We start from the raw sequence: 10,521 nt of genomic DNA on the forward strand, positions 1-10,521 counted from the left end.
CACAGACAGTGCTCCCCTCCTTGTGGTGGGGGGCATTTTTTGAGCAGCACAGAGAATGCACCCTTTGTTCTTCCCCAGTTTTCTTATTAACACCTGCTCGGGTCTGTGTCTTTCCCTGCAGCTGCTGAGCTAGCAATCTTGAAGTATAAGTTATGTCTGCTTAGATGATTACCATGACAGGAAGGGTTCAGAGGAACCAATGCTTTCCCCTGCAGTTCAGGCAGAGACAGACCTTGAGAATCAGCATATGCTATTCCCCCTCAAAGACCACTTGGCGACTGTTTGACACAAACAAGTGGAAAAAATAAAATCCTTATAAGATTTGCTATGTCTGTAAAATAAGCCCATCCGTCTTCTATAAATAGCATGCAAAGATACAAGTCTGTGTTATCAGAAACTTAAAGATATTTAAAATAGATTCCTGGAGTTGAAGGCACATAATACTGAGGAATCAATAAGTTATTTTCAAAACTGGTGCAAATATAGTTCTCTTTCAATGTGACATCTTCTAAGCTCAAATTCAGAGCAGGCTATCAGTAGGATAATGTGATAATTGCCTAATAATTTCTGTAAAATAAGCTTGTGCTCTGATTGTAATTGCTAAAATGTGAGGGCTGAACTCTCTGCTGATAACACTCTAGGAACCAACTCTAAGTTACAACCTCATTTAATAGGAAAAAGACATACTGATTCTAATTGTGAAAAATAGAAGCCAAATTCCCCTGTAATCTACATTCCTCTCTAGCAATTCGGCCCTTAGGATTTCTGTGTGCATTCTTCTGGTAAGAATGTCTACTTCCCCCATTTTCTGTCTCTCACTTCCCCACCCACATATAAGTCATATTGTCATGACTGAAAGGGAAGGTGGACACTGATTCTAGCACTGTTCCAGGGAAGGAGCCTGTCAGAGGAAGAAAAAGGTGGGGTTGTGCTTCTGAGGACAAGGTCTGGCAGGGCTGAGGGTCTCTTTGCTGAGAATTCTAAGTCCTTTCTGCAATGGCAACTCAGACCTGACCATAGTGTAACCTCCCCTCTCCCCACTCAGCCCCCAAGGCTGAGACTGCTGGAAGAGCAGGATTGTCATTCAGTAGCAGGAGACCATGGGGACATTTTCCTGTCTTTTTTGCTTTTTCTTTTCTTTTTTTAGAATGTATGTATGTATGTATGTATGTATGTATGTATGTATGTATTTTTGCAGTACTGGGGATGGAACCCAGGGGCATTCTACCTCTGGGCTACACTCCCAGCTCTAATTTGTAATTTTTGTTTTAAAACAGGGTCTCATTGAGTTGCAAAGGTCCTCACTAAGTAGCTAAGGCTATCTGTGAACTGCCATCCTCCTGTCTCAGCCTCCCAAATTCTAGGATTACAAATGTGTGCCACCACACCTGGCTGCTTTTTCTTTTAATGCAAATTTAAAGTAGCAACTGCAGCCGGGCATGGTGGCACACACTTGTAATCCCAGCATTTGGGAGGCTGAGACAGGAGGATCACAGTTCATGGACAGCCTCATCTACTTAGTGAGGTCCCTTGCAACTCAGTGAGACCCTGTTTCAAAATAAAGAATAAAAAATAGGCCTGGAGGTGGAGCTTGGAGGTAGAATGCCCCTGGGATCCATCCCCAGTACCACACACAAAGAAAGAAAGAAAGAAAGAAAGAAAGAAAGAAAGAGAAAAAAACCAACTGCTGTAGTAGATTCTAGAGATTCTGTAGTACATTCTAGAAACTTTCTTGAGAAGTCACCAGCCCTGCTCAGAGGGAATTTGTGTCTGCCAAACACCATGGACATGTACAGAAATAACTGTATTATAATAAGATTTAGGTTCATAGACAGTCAAGAGGTCAATTGTATCCATATGCATTGCTATCCAGAAAGTGCCACATGAAAAAACCTTAAAAGTGAACAACATTTTGTGGTTGTGGAAAAAACTATGGATTCAAACCTTATAAAAAACTAATCCATAAAAGTAAAAAATAAGTATGGATTTCTTCTAGTCAATGAAAATTCAGTAAAATACACCAATTCACATAATGAGTAGAGTTTAAACAAAGGTTAACTTGGGGAGTGGTATAAAAATTTCCTTTCAAATTATGTAATGACTTTGCATGTTTTCTTGTGTTTTATGTTTTAGCTTCTCATCTCAGATATTTGGTAACTTAGTTTACAGAAATATTTCAACTTTTTTTCAAGAGCTTTTCTTAAATTTTTTTTTTTTTTTTGGTAGTGGGAATTGAGCCCAGGGGCATTCTACCTACAAGCTGCATCCCAAGCTCATATATACATACATATATACATATACATACATATACATACATATACATACATATACATATATATATATATATATATATATATATATATATATATGTATTTTATTTTTTTGGAAAAGGGTCTTGCTAGGTTGTTGAGAGTTCCCCTACATTGCTGAGGCTGTCCTTATATCTGAGATCCTTCTGTCTCAGCCTCCCAAGTACTGGGATTGGCATGGATCACCAAACCTGGCTGAACTTTTCTTAATCCTGTGGTACTAAAGGCATTTTCTCTTGGAATCTCATTGACCTGTTTATAGAGAGCATAAACTGCCAGGTAAGTAGATTGGTGGTGCAGACACAGCCTCTCAACAAATCGGTTTGCTCAGCCAAGGACTTCACTGTCTCTTTTGCCTCGCCTTGTGTTTGTACATTCGGAGAACCTCAGAGGTTCTTGTTTGCTTCTCCAGATCTGAGGTTGGGTAGTGTCTCTCATCTCTGTAGTCTCATTGATTATCGCAGCGCCTGCCACATTTGTAGATGTTAAGACTTTATAAAGCAGTGGTATTAACATAAGTACCTGGTTCCCACCAAAGTTAAACAAACTAACTAAATAACAAAGTAAAGTGCCAAGGACATTACCAAAATCAATGGCAGTGGGTATGAGGGACAGGGAAGAATTCAAGAATAATTCAGTGATTAGGTCTAGGAAAGATAGGAAAACAGGATAGACACTTGAAGTATCTTGAATGATTGGGTTGGTCATACGAAGAGCCAGCAGTGGGAGAGAGAATGGTGAGTTTAGTTGCAAAGATGCAAGTTTTAGGATGTTGTGACTCACAAACTTGTCTCTGAGGTCTTGGAAAATAGGTCTGAAAGTCAGGGGAAAGAGTACACCAGGGAGATATGAATCTCTGTCCACCTCAAGTTACATTCATTGTTCTGAATAGAGTAAGGAACATAAAACATGGGGGAAAATATTGTTGAGTGAAAAGCAAGGCAGAATAAATCACATTCCCCGAGGTTATAAGAGCAGAGAGAAAGCTGAGCATGATTTACTACTCTCTGTCTTCCACAAGTGTCACTCACACCAAGTGTTCTGGGCACCTCCCTCTTGGGCATTGATCATGAACAATTTTGGAGGAAGTGTTGGCCACTGTGGATTGGGGATTTTTACCATATTCAAATGCTATGTATAATGATCTGAACCTCAGTTTAATTTAATTCATAAAACCCAATTTTATTCATAATTCTAAAGCACCATTTAGAATTGTTGATAGACCAATCATAATGCTGGCCTGCCTAGTATTCTAAACTAATCTTCAGTTGTTTATTATTGACCTAAAAATAACAATGTCACCGGGCGTGGTGGTGCACGCTTGTAATCCCCGTTCTTGGGAGGTGGAGACAGGAGGATCGCGCAGGTTCGAAGCCAGCCACACTGGCTTAAGAGACCCTGTTTCTGAAAATAAAAAAGTATAAAAATAGATCTGGGAGTGTAACCTGGAGGTAGTAGGGCTTCCAGGAACCCCAGTACCACCAAAAAAAAAAAAAAAACCAACCCCCCCCAAAAAAAATGTCATTTTAATTTTTTTGGAACAGAAAAATAAAACTATTCTTTAGAAATGATTGAATTTACATTTTTTGTGGCACTGGGGATGGAACTGAGGGGCAGTCTACCTCTGAGCAACATACCCAGCCTTATTTTTTTTTATTTATTTTGAAACAGGGTTTCACTAAATTGAAGAGGGCCTCACTAATTAGCTGAGGCTGTCTTCAAACCTGTGATCCTCCTGTCTCAGCCTTCCAAATGCTGGGATTACAAGCATGCACCATCATGCCTGGTTCCTAAGCCTCTCTGTGCATGGTTAAGGCAAAGACACATGATTGTTGGCTTTTTCAGTTTCTCTGGAAAAATAAATTGATTATCAGGTGGTTGCTATGTTTAAAAATATACAAAAAATTAAAAGAATTTATTTTTTTATGAGCAACACCCACCCCCTTTTTTGGTACTGAGGAGAATCCAGGAGGTATTCTACCTTTAAGCTATACTCCACCCTATTTATTTATTTATTTATTTATCTATTTATTTTTATGCTACTGGGGGTGGAACTCAGGGACATTCTACCTTTGAGCTCCATCTCCAGCTCTCTTTTATTTTGTTTTGAAACAGGATCTCACTAAGTTGCTGAGGATGGCCTTGAACCTGTGATCCTTCTGTCAGTCTCTCAAGTATTGAGATTACAGGCATGTGCCACAACATCCATCTATTATACTCTCTAGTCAATGTAAATATAGGTTTGAGAGAGGAATAGGTGTCCCATTTCTTCACTTTTGAAAATTAGCCTGATTCTGCCACAATCCCATGAACCATTTGGGTAATTTGCAAACCAATTTAGGAGAAATAAGTTTTCTGGACAATTCAATATTTTTCCATTCAACATGTTTTTTCAAACTTTACTTGCAGCAATTTCTCTGATTCCGTTTCCCTTTTGACACTGTGTGTGGAATCTCTAAGTAAGATCAGAGGTGGAGTTATTGTGGTGGCTGTAAAAGAACTCAGCCGTGTGAGCCGGAATGAGACATATCAAAGCACCTTTGATCATTTTATTAGCTATTTCGCTCTTTCAAAGAGGTCGTAACAGATTGCATTACTGTCAGTGTGTGCTCTTCATCTCGTTTCTTCTCGGCTTCCGGCAGCGTTGGGTAAAAGCAGATGACAGCTAGGGAGAGTAAGCTTGTCCTCTCTATCTCCACGGTAAGCATTTTGGAGTCTCAGGGGACATAGGAAAACAGGCGTTTATGTCTAAGTCTCCGTCTGACCTCCTCAGTCAGTGTCTTGTTGAAGAAGCGGCATCGCAGCACATCTTCCGGTGAATTATGTGTGCTCGTAAAAACATACAGCAATTCACAAAGCTATCAACTCTTAGTCATGAAACAAAAACACCTGTCAAGAGAGTTTTATTTTAACTTGTTAATGACACCACAAATAGACAGAGGACAATACCATCATTTCAGGGGACAGTTTTACACAGCAGGGCTCTTTCAGGGCATCCCGGACACTGCAGGCTGTCTTTGGTCACTAATTAGGGAAGCTCCTCTGTGGACACCATGGATCACTTGTCACTAGAGAACTGTCCTCCTCTGTTTGTGGGGGAGTGCTTAGCATCTATTAGAGGCCAAGCCCCCAGGCTGTAACCACTGGACATGGCTTATTGCTTGGTGGATAACTTTATATCTTTCTCATCATTCAGAGATGATAAAGATTTATTGGGTATCATTTTTCCTCTTTCAAACATAGACATAATTTCTAGTACTCACAGCACTGAGATAAGTCTGGTGAACAACCCACAAAAGAACATGCTCCATTGATGCACTAAATCCCCACGTAATAACAACTACTTCCTCCTCCTCTTCTCCTTCTCCTCCTTCTTCTTCTCCCCCTCACCACCCTCCTCCTCCTCCTCCTCCTCCTCCTCCTCCTCCTCCTCCTCCTCCTCCTCCTCCTTCTTCTTCTTCTTCTTCTTCTTCTGTGGTACTGGGGTTGGAACCAGGGGCATTCTACCTCTGAGCTATACTCCCATCCCTCTTTTTATTTTTTAACTTGAAACAGGGCTCACTGAATTGCAGAGGGCCTCACTAAGTAACTGAGGCTGTCCGTGAACTGTGATCCTCCTGTCTCAACTTCCCAAATGCTGGGATTACAAATGTGTGCCACCACGCCTGGCTGCCCCATGAAACTTCAGGAGCTAGAATTTGTGATTTCCAGGTAAACTCCATGTTCTTCATGAGCTGTCATTGAACCTAACAATACAACACAGAGTCCATGAGGCTTAGTAGCTCTCTGGTTTCTCTGCTGGGTGGGGACACCTAGGCCTTCTCTGCAGCTCTGTCCACAGCTTCTCTTTTTAGTGGCCATCCTTCCACTGGAACATTCCCTAAAGACATAGCATTAAGTACTGTTAAGGGCTGAATGTATTACCCCTAAATTTACATGTTGAAGCCCTGACTCTCTTACCTCAGTACATGATGTATTTGGAGATAGGGGTCTTTAAAGAGAGGATAAAATAAAACTAAGTCATTAGAATGAGTCCTAATGCACATGACTGGTTGTCTAATAAAAGAGACAATTAGAATGAAGACACACAAGAGGGAAGACCATGTAAAGATGCAGGGAGACTAGTTGAACTGTCAAGTAGCTGGTTCCCTGCAAAGACGTTTCCCTTAGAATAGTTGGGGCTATTAGAATAGTATGGACCCACATAATTATATCTAATGAAGTGAAAGGTTAGAGGATTTGGGAGGTCGAAACAACCTCAACCTGTTCTCAAACCTGAAATGTGTAAGAAGCTTAGCTTGCTGGCAAGGAGCCGGGTGTAGAACACAAATGCCCAGTGGGCCTCTCCTGGGAAACAGAAGGACAGTGAGGGACACACTGAACACCAGGCCAAGACACTCAATGCCCTGTATGAGCCAATATAAAAGCCAAGGAGAGAGACCTCAGAACTCAACCCTGCTGCCATCTTGATCTTGGACATCAGCCTCCAGGAAATGAGAAAAGGAAGTGCTGGTGTTTAATTCATCTGGTCTACGCTACTTGGTTATGGTAGTCTTAACTAATTAACATAAGCACCTCCTAAAATTTCTTATAAGGCTATACTTTTTAAACACAGTAATTACCTGATTATCAGTATTTTCTTCCAGAGAAACGGAAAGAGCCAACAGTCATGTGTCCTTGCCTTAGCCATGCACAGAGAGGCTTAGCAGCCAGGCATGGTGGTGCATCTTTGTGTTTTTTTTCTTAATAATTTAATAAATCATTTATTTGTAAATCAATAAATAACATGTATACTAATCCTAAAAATTTAGACAAGACTACATTAGTTATTCATGGATTGTAAAGCTGGGCACCATTTGCAGTTGAATGTTGACTCCACAGCAGGCGCTGCAGACACCCTTAGCAACCTACTTGTAATGCTGTTGAGTAAACAGCACTCACTGCTCACATACACTCATGCATAACCTATTACTATAACTTGTCCCAAAAGGGATGGATTCTTCTTAGTCCATCCTCTCTTCTTAGTCAAAATACTGTAAATCACAAATTAATAAAATTTCATTATATTTGAAAACTGCCAAAGCTAAAGACATTTGTTTCTTACATAAAAATGTATAGGTGGGTAAGTCATGAGGCGATGGCTCTCTGGAAGTTTAAGCCAACAATGTACTGTTAGTAACAGACTATACAAAATTATCCTGTGATCCCATTCTAAACTTACAGTTCAGTTAATTTTAAATCAGTTTAAATTTAAAATTACAGTTTAAATTTAAATCAGTTTAAATTTAAAATTACAGTTCAGTTTAATTTTAAAATCTGAATATGTATAACTATCATACATGGGAGAAAACACTGGGGTCTTAAATCAAGGTGGCTATTTTATTTTGCTAAACATTCTTCTTATAATCAAGAAGTTAATCTACATAGTTAGGTCATTTTAGAATGCATCTTCCGACCCTTTCTTGAAAAAAACTGATGCATCATTTCTGGAGAGCAAGAAGTTGGAACCTTTCCATTTAGTTTTTAAAATGAACAGTTGTCAGGTGGTGGCACACACCTGTAATCCTGGCAACTCAGAAGACTGAGGCAAGAGGACTGAGTTCAAAGCCAGCCCTAGCAACTTCACAGAACCTTCTCAAAGAAAATAAAAGGGAGGGGGAAGTTGGGAGTGTAGTTCAGTGGTAGACCACCCTGGATTCAATTCTCAGTACCGTTAAAAAAAAAAAAGTAATAAGACGAACAGTTCTGTGTATCAGATTTCTGAATCAATTCTTTCTGAATTCATGGTTTTTAAATTGGCGGTTGGCCAAGGCCTAAAATCTAGAGAATTCTCAGGAATTATACCTAGCCCAAGAAGATGCTTCAAAGTGTCTTAAAATTATCTTCCAACTTACAGGAAGTAATAGATTCCACCAAATCCTAAAATTAGTTATATAAAGGGCCTCATATGCTGGGTTATTTCAAGAAAATTCCATACTTTACAAGGGAGCTTTGAAAAAATTTTGTCTCGAGGGTAAATAATAGCTATTCTCAACTGAAAACTTCATTACTATCTTTTCCTTACTATATATGGGAGAAGCTGGAGAATAAGTAAGGAGTACATTTTTACTTACATAGCACCAAATATAACTACCAACTTCTGAAAGAACAGAGAAACTAAGAATTGGAGAGTTTCAGAGTATCTAAAATTTAAATATTAACTCTCTTATTTATACATGTTTTTTTCTTATATGAGAGGTACTAATTTAGATTTAAACATCTTACATTTTTAAAAGAAAGTAGAAATTCCTAAAAGTGAATATTCACCATTCCTCCTCTCCTCAAGTAGGTAATTACACCACAAAGAATTTCACGGGGAGATACTTTCTTGCTTTGATAAATGTAAATAAAAATAGAAGCCATCTTGTCTAAATTTTTAGGGTTAGAAATATATAATTCTACTTTTATAAGTCAGCTAGTTGAAATATGTCAGCGCAATCATTTGAATGGGTTGTCTGCATACTGGACAGGGCTTATTTCTTTTCTTTAGCTTCTTTGCACATGTGAAACATGACATAAGATGTCCAGTTTTACCATGAATGATACAACCATTTTTAGGTCGACCTTGGCAAATTACACAAGGTTCAACAGCATTAAGGGGAAAACTAGATTCCATATTTTCTTCTTTGTCTTGTGTTTCTTCCCTCTTAATCTCATCAACATCTTCTTGGCTACTATAAATAAGGCTACTAGAAGTTGATGGCTGAGAATAGTCTTCACTCTCTTGTGACTGAGAGGCTTGTTTGACTGTATTGTCATTTTCTTCAACACATAACTTTCTGGAATCATTCACTGTAGTTTTTTTTTTTTTACCATCAGGCACATCCAAACCTTCTTCTGCCTGTGTTGGGTTTTCTAGTTTGACCTTCTCAAGTTCTCAAGGATTTCCCCTTTATCTTTCCCTTTATCTTCAGGAAGCCAGTTCTCACGAAGGGCCCAACACCTGTTGCAATGTCTTGGCAGGGGAGGATTCATTTCGTTGCATGAAGTTCATTCCCAGTAGTCAGCTAAGGAAATTTCAGGATCTTCTTCAAATGAATCTGTGTCACTTTGCCCTGCCTGATACACAGTAACTCGATATACCTCATCATCTTCATCTGAGAGTTCTTGTCCTTCTTCAGTAAGGCTGTAGTCTTTTGAATCAAGAGATTCAACTTCAAATTCTACATTAAACTGACCTGAAACTGAGTCCTGATCCAACCAATCAGCTGAATGTTCACTCATACCATCATCAAGATCCGGATGTGGTGGTGTCCCTGGAGACTCACTGCCACTGCTCCTTTCACAGATCTCCCTTATCACACACAAAGCCAGGCTTTCATCAAAGGAAAGAGAGACACTATCCGATTTGTGGCGCTTTCTTTGTCGTTCACCAGATAATTCATCTGAATTTTCTTCTGTTTCACTAATTCCTCTCTGGGTGAGGTAGATGGTCTAGAAACCAAATTGGAAGATGAAGGCTTCTCTTCCTGTAGCCCTTGCACGGGATCCTTCTGATCACTCCCACCTTCAAGTTGGCGCCTGTTTTCACTCACAGATGTACTGGAATCTGATGATTCTTGTTGATTGACTACCACCAAGTCTCTCTAGATCATTGTATATATTTTCCCGTGTTCTTTCACAGAGATGCTCGGCACTCCAAACAAATCCCCTCGAAGATCATTTGAACAATAGACTATATGTTCTTGCCTTTCATCATATAATCGTTTTGTCATAATATACTGGCCAAGATAAAATATAACCTCTTTCATAGTGTAAGTGTCTTTCTGTGCTCCGACAGACTTCAGTAACTTCAGGAGCAACGGCTTCGGTCTAGCCAAAGTCTCTTGTTCCGAAGCTGGAATCTGAGAGGTGCTTACAGCACCATCAGGAGACACAGATGTGTTGGTATTGCACATTGACCTGGATCAGTGAGAGAGAGAAAAGTGCTGCTGCAAGTCCGTGGCCCCAGACGTCGACCTCGGTCGCCAGTGACCACAGCTACTCCTCGCCTCGCGGGGCTTCTCGCACGGGATGGGGGGGGGGTCCTTCAGGGCTCCCCAGTTTCCTTCGCGAGGCGCGCAGAAAGCCCAATGCCCCGGGCCTCGGCCACCATTCCACTCGCGGGGCTCAGGCCCCCGGCGCTTGAACGCACGGAGCCTGGCGAGAGGGAGGCTCCCCGGCAGCAGGACCT

General features: G+C 40.3%; 1 pseudogene across 1 annotated transcript; it reads right to left on the minus strand.

The window, feature by feature from the left end:
* Positions 1-8,763: 8,763 nt before the first annotated feature.
* On the minus strand, positions 8,764-10,246 carry LOC308258320 (E3 ubiquitin-protein ligase Mdm2-like; annotated as a pseudogene). Its single transcript has one exon. The product of its transcript is annotated as an E3 ubiquitin-protein ligase Mdm2-like (transcript).
* Between the last annotated feature and the right edge of the window lie 275 nt (positions 10,247-10,521).

The sequence above is a fragment of the Muscardinus avellanarius genome (genome assembly GCF_963383645.1).
Source record: "Muscardinus avellanarius genome assembly, chromosome: 2".
Lineage (NCBI taxonomy): Eukaryota > Metazoa > Chordata > Mammalia > Rodentia > Gliridae > Muscardinus > Muscardinus avellanarius.